This window comes from Marmota monax, unplaced genomic scaffold (assembly GCF_021218885.2).
Source record: "Marmota monax isolate L192 unplaced genomic scaffold, Marmota_monax_Labrador192_F-V1.1 WCK01_AAM20220418_F8-fsc00002, whole genome shotgun sequence".
NCBI classification, from domain to species: Eukaryota; Metazoa; Chordata; class Mammalia; order Rodentia; family Sciuridae; genus Marmota; species Marmota monax.
The window spans coordinates 34728429-34740584 of record NW_026693571.1 but is presented as its reverse complement, the minus strand read 5'-3'; the positions used below and the strand labels follow the sequence as shown (position 1 = coordinate 34740584).

Here is a 12156-nt window from a genome sequence, read left to right as displayed (position 1 = left end):
ATGGATGAATAGAAAGATGAAGATGCCCCACATTCTACTGTTATTTATTTATTTGGGGGTAACTAAGATTTACATAACAATTAGAATTGATGGATCTAATAATAGGTCTCCCTATGTCCTGCTCTAAAATAGACCAGCTTCAGTTTAGGGAGTGCCTAATTTCATTCTCTGAAATACTTCTATGTAGAGACTCAAAGCAAATTAAATGAAATATTATATATTTTATGGTTTAAGGTTGGTTTACTAACAAGGTATCTATTTACATAGCTGACATGGGCCAAGCAAAGTAATGGGCTTGGTCTTTGGTGTAGGGGCTCTCCCCTACAACCTTTCACTTTCTACAACTGGCCCACAGAAAACATGCTGTCAAAAATATGTGGGGTTTAGAACAGTAATATATATATAGAACTTTTCTTTATAGCCACACTAGAAAAATATTTATGATGAGAATTTCAAGTTATTAGTATATAGACAAACTTCAAAAGGAAAAATGGAGGCCACTGAGTCTTTTATTATAGATCAAGTATCAACTTATTGCTGGATAAGATTATTTGGTTTTCATCTATTTTATTTCATGGGAACATGGGCTATTTAAGTAGAATTAATGCATGTCACAGAAGAACAGTTTCTTTTCTTATTTTCTATTATTTATCTTTTTCAATTATGGCTATTCTGCTTATTTAACGTTTATAAATGATATTCCAAATTCCTTTTATGTTTAGTTATCAGTATTGAAAAGAAAAAAATATCATGTTTATTTATTGTAATCACTGACATAATTATTAGAACCAGGAGTATAGACACCACATTTACATGTGAACATATTTAAAACTGTATCATACAATTTCACACTTGGACCACTTTTTTGGGTTAAATTAAATTCTAATAGGATATTTGCATTTGACAAAAATAGTATTAACCTCTAACACAATGTTCATTTTTCCTGTATATGACTGGTAAATAATTGGGCTATCATTAAAGACCAATTTGACATTTCCTTAAGAGTTTAACATTTCTACATGAATACTTGTTAGAAATGAAAGCAAATAATGACAGGATTAACTTCAAGAAAATCATGTATAAAATGGGCCCAGTGGTGCACACCTATAATCTCAGCAACTCAGAAGGCTGAGGCAGGAGGATTGCAAGTTCCAGGCCAGCCTCGGCAACTTGTGACACCCTATCTCAAAATAGAAAATAAAAAGATCTGGGGATGTGGCTCAGTAGTCAAGCACCTCTCCATTCAATCCCCAACACCCCAAAGAAAGAACAAAAGAAAAAAAAAGGAAATCAATGAAAGAAAAATATAAGACCACAAATATCAGATGGGATGTTTGCTATTGTACAAACTTCCTAAATTTTAAAAGCAATTTAGAAATGACCATGGAATAAATGAAAATCAGAACAGTATTGCTACAACTAATAAAAGGAGGTATGGAGCAATGAATTGTGAAACAAATGACCTCTTCCCTTTTAATTAACCCGTCCCTCACTAGAAGGAAAAAAACCTTAAAATATTCTAGAAAAGGATACTGAAAACCATCAATATTTTAAAAGCGTGGTCCAATATTTGCTTCCCTAAAAGTTGTGAAAGTTAACTTATGAATCTACGCATAAGAAATATAAATATAAATGAATGAAAATAAAAATACACTTAAGTCATTTTTAAAACTATGTATAAAATCTCTGTCTTAATTTATTTTCAAGATGACTTAAGGCATACAAATTGAAATCTGATTAAAGAGAGCAGAATTTTAAGGATTTCATTTTAAATCACAATGAATGATAAATGCAGATAATAAATAATAATGATAATGGGGAGGAGGAAGAGGAACTAATTGCCTCAGGATTGTCGAGGTTCAGGATTGTGGAGAGCCATCTGTGTGTGGACTAACTCACATCACAGCCTAAAGAACAGGGGAATCTGGTATCTGGGAACTTCCAGTGGACATTTCCTCTGTGTAAGACTTCCCAGACACATTGTGAGCCCTATTCAGCTCTGCCTGGTTCCACATAGCACCAGAGATGGGGTGACCTGCTGCAGCCCCAGAGGCCCTCTGAGATGGGTGTGACCTGCCAAGATGCCAATCAACCTACTGACTGCAAGACATCATGAAACAAGATTACACCCATGAAACCTTATCCCTGCCTTTGATGTACTCCCTTAAATAAACCAAAAGAGCCATTTTCTAATTGTTCAATTCCAGCTCCTGTGTGGGCTGTATCAGATGTTCCATCCTTTAGACCTAATTCTGAGTTTGTCTTTTGTTCTTCACCAATTATTCTAAACTTTAATTTCTTAGGTGGCTTACACCCTCCTGAGCAGGAAGTAGAACCCCCCTAACAAGGCACTGGCCACCTCCTCATAAAGGATGGCACTACACATTTTCTCTCTCTTTATTCAAAACATACTTTATCATTCTTTAATTGCATTTGATTTTTTCTCCATCAGCATCTTATACATTATGCTCTATATAATTCTTTTTGCTATTAAACAAGTATTTTGTTCTCATTTTAATTCTTATTTTATAGGGAATGCCATTTTTCTATGCACTGAAAAATTTGTCTAATGTTTATTTTATTCCATTTACTTTTGATTCTATGGATGATATGTCATTTGCAAGTGAATTTGTATTTCTTTTCAATCATTATTCTTCAATTCCTTTTTCTTATCTTATATGCCAGGTCTTCTATTACTATAATAACAGATGTAGACTTTATACCAGAAATTAAAGAAAACATCATACTTTACTGGGAGACAAAAAGATACAAATTTCAGAATAGGAACAAGGCAAAGATCTTGATTATTATGCATATTTTATGTACTGATAAAACTTTATATTTATTAATTCAAACAATAATTGCATATTCCTATTGTCTATCCCAATTACATTAATGTCTACTGCTGTTCTATTCATTCTCATATAGATTTTAACATTTTATACTTTTCTGATTTTTTTAATTTATTCTTTGTTTACTGTTGAGGGCTGAATTCAAGTCAAGATGGCATCTGGCACTTTGCCAGGAGGAGTGGTTTGTTAAGCAACGCCAGTGAGCTATTAAGATGATGAGGATTCCTTATTGGCTGACTGCTGTATCTAGATAATCTTAATTGAGTCAAGCTGTGTGTAATTAGTTAAGTATATATACTTCTGCTGTCCTGTAGAGAAGCGGCTCCAGCTGTATCAATCTTCACAAATTGCTTGTTACCCCCTGGTTATTTTGCCCAGAGAGACTGCTGCAGTTTACAACTGGATAGACAAGAAATATGCAGATTTATGGAAAAAATTATTAGTTGTGCATCACCACCAATTTCAAGTCTTTGTCAATAATTGCTTTCTTTCTCTAAGCTTGTAGCTAAGTTTTTATTATTTTCAATTTACATATAATAGTTGTACATATTTATGGTGTAGAGAGTGGTGTGTAATATGTGTATACAATGTACATTGGTCAAGTAAACATAATTAATTTTTCCATCTACTTATCATTTCTTTTTGTGTTTGGGACATTTGAACTCTCTTTCAGTTCTTCTTATAATATATAATAGTTTGCCATAAACTACATTAGATCTTCTTCCTTCCATCCAAACATATTTTGGTAAACATTATCTAACCTCCTTGGATCACCCCATCCTCCCATCCTTCCTAGTCTCTCATAATCACAAGTAGGCTCTTCTTCAAGTGTTTATGGGTGTGGGTGTAGCTGTTGGTGCACTGGGAGCCATCCCAGGACCTTGTGTATGATACACAAGTGCTTTGAAATTGACGTACACACAGCTCCTTAAATCTTTTTTGAGATCATGTTTTGTTTAGCTTTCCGAAAGGAGCAATGACATGTATTTGTCTTTCCAATTATGGATTTTATATATATATATATTTTACATATATAAAATCTACATAATATATATATTAATCTGCATAATATATATATATACATTTACACACACACATACATATACATGTATGGAAAATAGAGTCAATCAGTTTCCCTCATCAGGATGGCTGGGAAGCAAATGACTAAGATATTTTTTGTAAGTCAGGAACAATATGTGTACTCTTTTTCTTTTTTTTTAGAGAGAGAGAGAGAAAATTTTTAATATTTATTTTTTAGTTTTTTTCGGTGGATACAACATCTTTATTTTATCTTTATAATGATGAGGATCGAACCCAGCGCCCAGCACATGCCAGACAAGTGTGCTACCGCTCAAGCCACATCCCCAGCCCCTTATGTGTACTCTTATATAACCTGTAATATCATATTTGGCATGTTGCTGGCTTTGTTGCAATTCTTATATAAACTGAATAGGCCTTTCTGTTATGCTCAGATTGCCCACACAAGGAATATAGGCAAGTCAGATATCTATGGCCCTGAATATTTTCTTCTAGCTGCCTGAATCTCCAGTCAACCTGCCTGGGATACAGCAGTTGCAGAACAGTGCAGTATAGTTAATACATAAGACTGGAGTTCATTTCAGCATGATCACAGAGTCATGAAATAGAATTTGCTCCCAGTCCTTATGCTTCCTCCTTTCCTCCCCTCTTCCCTATCCTATCCTCCTTCCTCTAGTCTACTGGTTTACATTTTATTTATTTATTTATTTATTTAGCATTGTTTAATTTTTTTCATAGATAAACAGAAAGGTGGAATTCACTGTGGTCTATTCATATATGTACATAGCATAATTTGGTCAATTTTATTCTTCAGTTCCTCCCTTTTCCCTCTCTCCTCCTCAGTCTCCTTCCTCTATTTACTTCATTGATCTCCCCTCATTTTTTATGTGATGTCCCCCTTTTTTCCCTTTTTTTTGCTCTAGATATGAGAGGAAACTTTTGATCTTTGACTTTTTGAGTCTGGCTTATTTCACTGCATAATGTTTCCCAGTTCCATCTATTTATCAGCAAATGCATCATTTCATTCTTGCTTATGGCTGAGGTAAAACACACACATATAACCATGTACTTATTTCTGCCTCTCTTAATTCTTCCAAGAATAATTTTTGTTTCAAAATGCTATACTTCCAGGAAGTTTGCATTCTTATTACTATTTTAAGTAAAAATTGAATATCCAACACTTAATATCTAACTCAGGTTAAAAAACTGCTGAAATTTTCAACGTTTTAATTTAGCAACTTAAAGCATAAAACAATGATAGGAATGAAGTTATTTTCTTAACCTAAATATCTGATAATAATTACATAAAATTGGTATCATTCACATTTTTAAAACTCTTCTTTTATTAATGGAAACAACTTATTTTCCACTAACTTTGCACTTTTTTTTTTACAAATGCATAAGAAAACATGAAATAAAATATGAGCAGGTTTAATTTAAAACAGACAGTTGTTTTAAGTGGCACATTATATTTTATAGAATGATGATATTCACATGCAGATGTCTCACTTTTCATCAAGGTATTACTAAATGACTACTAATTTTTTTTTCTTTTTTTATTGGTTGTTCAAAACATTACAAAGCTCTTGACATATCATATTTCATACATTAGATTCAAAAAATTTTTTAAAGTAAGTTGCTGATGTTTTTTCAGAAAATTCTTTTTTTTTTTTTTTTTTTTTTTTTGAAGGTTGAACTACTTTATTGCGAGTAAACTCAGCAGGAACTGAGCGAGAACTCAAAGTAGCGGGCACCCGAGGTAGCAGGAGCCACTTCTCTGCCGGACAGCAGAGGTATATATACCCAACTAATTACACACAGCTTAACTTAATTAACATCATCTAGATACAGCAGTCAGCCAATAAGAAATCCTCATCATCTTAATGGCTCGCTGGCGTTGCTTCACAAACCATTCCTCCTGGCAAAGTGCCAGGCGCCATCTTGACTTGATGTGCATCCCCAACAAACCTACAATGTGCCAGGTTCTGTGTCTGTCACTAAAGATAAAGCAGTCTCTGCAGGCACAGAGCTCTCAAGCCACTAGTGACAAGTGTGGCCACATCTCACTTCATAGCTACTGTTTTCCTTTTTGGTATTACCCTGATTTGACTGCAAGAGACTTTACAAAAAGGATTAATATAATAGTTCCCGGCAGATTCCTCAGAAAACTTGGAATGGAACACCCATTTGACCTGGTTATCTCACTCCTTGTTTTATGTTCAAAGGACTTAAAATTAGCATACTGCAGTGACACAGACACTTCAATGTTCACTATAGCCAAGCTATGGAACCAACCTAGATGCCCAGCAACAGATGAATGGAGAAAGAAAATGTGGTATATATACATAATGGAATATTACTCATCCATAAAGAAAAATTTAATTATGGCATTTGCAGGTAAATGGATGGAGTTGGAGAATATCATGTTAAGTGAAATAAGCCACTCCCCAAAAATCCAAAAGCAGAATGCTCTCTCTGATATATGGATCCTAGCCCATAACAAGGGAGGGGAAGATTAGAAGTTCATTGGACTAGACAAATGGGAATGAAGGGAAGGGAGTGGGGGTGGAAATAGAAAAGAAAGTAGAATGAATTGGCCATATCTTTCCTATCCTTATATATGAATACACCACCAATGTAACTCCTCATAATATTACAACCACAATAATGGGATCCTAATTGGAACAAGTTATTCTATGTGCGTATAATATGTTAAAATATACTCAACTGTCACATATATCTAGAAAGAACAAATAAAAATTTGTGATAACATGGCCACACACACATAGTAACCACTCAATAAATATTTATTAACCTGTAGAAAGCAGGATATTGGTTAACAAATCCATAATGATAGAAGATGCAAAACAAATGCTGTTCTTAAAATAAGGTCCAGGCTTAAGATAATCCTTTTAATTTAGTTATTTCAATAGCTGTTTATAATGTTTACCAAATTCTGAAAAGCCAGTTACTGCTATGATACCAAAAGCACTTTCTAGAGTCCCTTCTGACTCTATATCCTAGACTAAGTGTCTTTATTTATTTACTTACTTAATTTTTAGTTTCTGCGGTTTTATTTAACCGTGCACGTGCGCGCACGCACACACACACACATACACACACACACACCCACACACAAGCCATGTGAACTGTCTATTCGTTTTCATCACTGCACAGCCTGGCATTGGGATTGGTGACTCTGATGGCCAGTTGGGCTGTTCTCTCCACAATGGCTTTGCAGTTCTCGGAGGAAACACTGTGAGCAATCTCAGGACAGTAAGGTTTGTTGCACAAGAGCAGCACTTCCAGCTCCTAGACATTATGGATCAGGAACTTCTGGAAGCTACTGGGCAGCATATGCTTTGTTTTTCTTGTTGCTCCCATAACCAATGCTGGGCATCAATCAAGATCTGGCCCTTGAATCTTCTCTGCACCTTGTTGTCAATACCTCTGGGTTTCCACCAGTTGTGCTAAATTTTGACATATCAGTCTGACTGGTGCCAGATGAACTCCTTGGTCCTCATTTTGACAATTTTGGGCTTCACAAGAGGTGTGAGGGCAGCCGTGATGGTGAATACAGATGGCTACCACCTCTGTAGGCAGCACCAAAGAAGAGCCCAAGTGTCCTTAAAACAACAGAAATTTAGGTCTTCCAGTTCTAGATAGGAGACTGGGAAGTCCAAGATCAAGGTTCTGGCAGAACCCGCTTATGAGTTCCATTTTCTGGTTAATAGATGGCTCTTTTCTTTTTTTTTTTTTTTTAATTTTTTTTATTGGTTGTTCAAAACATTATAAAGCTCTTGACATATCATATTTCATACATTAGATTCAAGTTGGTTATGAACTCCCAATTTTACCCCAAATACAGATTGCAGAATCACATCGGTTACACATCCAGAGAAATGCAAATCAAAACCACCCTAAGATACCATCTCACTCCAGTAAGATTGGCAGCCATTATGAAGTCAAACAACAACAAGTGCTGGAGAGGATGTGGGGAAAAGGGTACTCTTGTACATTGCTGGTGGGACTGCAAACTGGTGCGGCCAATCTGGAAAACAGTATGGAGACTCCTGGGAAAGCTGGGAGTGGAACCACCATTTGACCCAGCTATTGCCCTTCTTGGACTTTTCCCTGAAGACCTTAAAAGAGCGTACTACAGGGATACTGCTACATCGATGTTCATAGCAGCACAATTCACAATTGCTAGACTGTGGAACCAACCCAGATGCCCTTCAATAGATGAATGGATAAAAAAAATGTGGCATTTATACACCATGGAGTATTACGCAGCACTAAAAATGACAAAATCATAGAATTTGCAGGGAAATGGATGGCACTAGAGCAGATTATGCTTAGTGAAGCTAGCCAATCCCTAAAAAACAAATACCAAATGTCTTCTTTGATATAATGAGAGCAACTAAGAACAGAGCAGGGAGGAAGAGCAGGAAGAAAAGATTAACATTAAACAGATACATGAGGTGGGATGGAAAGGGAGAGAAAAGGGAAATTGCATGGTAATGGAGGGAGACCCTCATTGTTATACAAAATTACATATAAGAGGTTGTGAGGGGAATGGGAAAATAAACAAGGAGAGATATGAATTACAGTGGATGGGGTAGAGAGAGAAGATGGGAGGGGAGGGAGGGGGGATGGTAGAGGATAGGAAAGGTAGCAGAATACATCAGAAAAGTCTTGACTTTGGTTTTACCTGTGGTCAGAGACATGACCCTGATGAAGGGTGTTAAATATTAACTAATATTTTGTAGGATACATGTTCATCCTTCACTTCCTTGAGAACTGCAAATTCAGTACATAAATTGGTCTTATACTTGCAATTTTGCTATTTGAGCTCATTACTATAAAAGTGCTTATTTCAGTAGACTGGATCTAGTAGGTGCAGTCGAATGTACATGCACCTTAGATGAAATCCAGGATCCTCATTACCATGCATTTTCAATTTCAAAACATAAGAAAGAAATAGTTTTTTCACCAAGTTAATAGTCCCCTCATATATTATTTTGGTTGAGGCCCTAAATTTTAAGACTTGCTTTTTAAAACTAAAGCAGGTAAGAAACAAGAACAAAAATATTCTGATAAATGTGCCAAGAACTACTCTCAAATCTCAAAGTAAAAATAGGAAAAGAGTTATTGCCCACAGTTAGAACCCTATAATCTCAAAAATGTGTCAAATGCCTTCATCCTTAAAGATAAAATATCTGTTGTTCATTATCCAATTTAATGCTACTCACTTTGGATTGCTTAATAATTGCTGGTACCAGGATCTTACATAATTCTTATTCCTGCCACTGTAACCTATAACCTATTTCGTTTTCAAAATGAAAGTTGAAATCAGAGGAGAAGTTGAACCCCTTCATTTTCCATACCTTCACTCTACCATTTTTTAATACTCTATATCTAAAACTGGGCACTCAGATATGCTTAGTCCTATATGGACTACCCACCAGCATCCTCAACACCATAATTTCCCCCTGATGATCAAAAATACACATAAATGTAAAAATCAGAAATTTTGATCTTATATGTCACATTTATTTCTTAGATTACTTACTCTCTTTTCTTATTGTACTTAAAGCATATGGCCTATATGTTTTCTTTTAAAATAGGGTAACTTTTCAAGAAGCAAAATACTCATGTTCTGATGAAAGTTACATTGAAAGAAATCATTAAAAATATCTCATCCATGTAAAGCATGGATTTCTTGAATTACTTCCAATCCAGCAAAATAGTATTTAGTCAAGCTGAGTAAACCTTGTAAAGATGGAATTCTATTGAGCAAAATTCTATGGAGAATTCCCAGCTAATAAAAATTTTACAGCTTTCTATTATTTTCCAAATATAGCCAATGTACAAATTGAAGTTTTAGAATATTAGCAATATTTTTAGGTTTTAGAGATTTAAACAAAAAATTTAGCACAATGTCTCAAAACCCTGAGAAAATTTTTAGCTTAAAAACTATATACATTTTCAATTGGACTCTTTTGGAAATATGCTTGTTTTCCATAAGTTTTAAAGATCATAATGCAATGTCCAAAATATATTTTAGGCAATAACATATTAACCTTTTTTTTTTTACCAGGAATTGCTTAGCCACTGAGATACATCCCCAGCCCTTTTTTAAAAAAAAATATTTTATTTAGAGTCAGAGTCTCACTGAATTGCCTAGGCCCTTGCTAAGTTTCTAAGACTCACCATCCACCTGCCTGACCCTCCCAAGCTTCTGGGATTATATGTGTGCACCATCACGTGTGCAATAACATACTAATCTTTATAAGACTTTTTAAAGAACCACATAATTTGTCAAGATATTCAAGAATATAAAGAATTTAGGAGAATTGTTCACCACATTTGGGAAACAATCATTTGACAGAGTTAGACATTTAGAAAGAATTACTTCTTAATTTTTGAAATACTTCTTCTCTTAATTCACTTATTAATTTCTTGGCTCAATGTTTTAAATAAACAGGAGCAATATTAGTAGAATACTTTGCCTTAGTGAAGCCTCAGTCACAAAAATGTTTGAAATTACCACAAAAATAAAGGATTCAAGGTGAGATATAAACATGACTAGGTTTCAAATGCAAATTTTTTTCAACATTGAGGTTTATTTCATAGCCAGTACTCTTAGAAAAAATACTATCAATTGGCCTAGAGCCATTGCTGGTGATTATTTTTTGACTTACAAAATATTTTTAATAACTTTATCCATAAAATATTTTATGTTCACATTAATAACAGACTTTTCCCCCTTCTCCTTTCTCTTTATTTCTAATAAGATAAACTTTTATATGCATTTTTTTGTACTTTTCAGCACCCTATCTATTGCTTAAATGAGGTGGAAATGATATATCTGAGTTTAAATATCTTTTAAGACATAAGATGTTATAATATAGGTGAAGACAGATTCCATCTGTCAAGCATTTTACAAGTGCTCTCTTTCCTCATTTTTGATAATGGAAGAAGGAATATCACTATTATATAAAGATTATTGACTTCCCCTTAGTAGGATACATTTATTTTTTTCCAGTTTAGTTGACGGATTTGTAAATGAAGGTTTGTACTCTGGGTCCTGTTTCTCTTTGTGACCAGTGATACATGTATAAAAGTTAACCATGAAAGTTAGAAGTGAAATATGTGGCAGTGGCAAAGAGTCAAGTTAATCATCCCACAAAGGGAGCAAACCTGTGATCTGAGCATCATGCTCAAAACAAGTTAATCACTCATAGATTAACTGGGCCCAGACCATATTTGCTAAAATGTCCATAGATTTCTCCTAGTCTCATACCATACATGGATAGGCAATTAATAAATGTGTTTCTATTATATGGTATTTTGAATGTAATATTAATAATAGATATTTGAAAATTTTGTCATTTCAAATTTATGTCTCAAATTTCCCAAATGCTTACAGTTGTAAAATTATTTTAAATGTTTAAATATAGTTTAACCTTTGCTTGAAGATATCTGGACACAAACAGTTTAATAAAAACTTCCAGCTAATTCCCACTGAAAGCAATCTATTTTTAAACTTAGCATAGGTCCAAAATGTGGGAACATGACATTTAACTATAAGTAAAAAAAATCATCTCATCATATAATACTGAGAAGTAACATTATATAACAAGGAACTGAGTTCTTCTTTGCAAAAAGAAAAAAATCCTTTATTTCCTTAGATGTGCTTAACAGCATATATGCATTTCTAGGGAAGTTATTTGAAAATTTTGAACTCATAAATGAAGAGTAGGCAGAAAATGTTAATTAGTGGTTAAGAATTTTCAATGCAAGAGAAGTTATCAGAGATAAGATCATAACAATGTAGCATAACTATAGAGCCAGAAATGACAAATTTGTCTGAGGACTTTTAAAAACAGGATAATTTAATATTAATAATAATGCACATTTCTGGTATTATGGTATAAGCTTTAATATTATTAACTTGAACTCTGAAAAAAGTTCTATTTTTTTAATTATTTGTCATAGTTACACATGTCAGTAGAATGCATTTTGACACATCATACGTAAAAATACTATAACTTCTCATTCTACATTATGTAAAATCACACCAGTTGTGTAATCATATATATACATTCTACTATTCTTCCTACCCCATAACCCCCCCTCACTTCAGTCCCCTCTGCCTAATGCAAAGTACCCATCCCCTTTCTTGTGAATTAGCATCCTCATATCAGAGAAGACATTTGACCTTTGGTGATTTGGGATTGGCTTATTTCAATTAGCATGAGAG

General features: G+C 34.1%; 1 pseudogene; it reads right to left on the bottom strand.

Annotated features, from left to right (window-relative positions):
- Positions 1-7043: 7043 nt before the first annotated feature.
- The window catches only part of LOC124102722 (large ribosomal subunit protein eL32-like), a 104504-nt pseudogene continuing 99391 nt past the window's right edge, over positions 7044-12156 (bottom strand).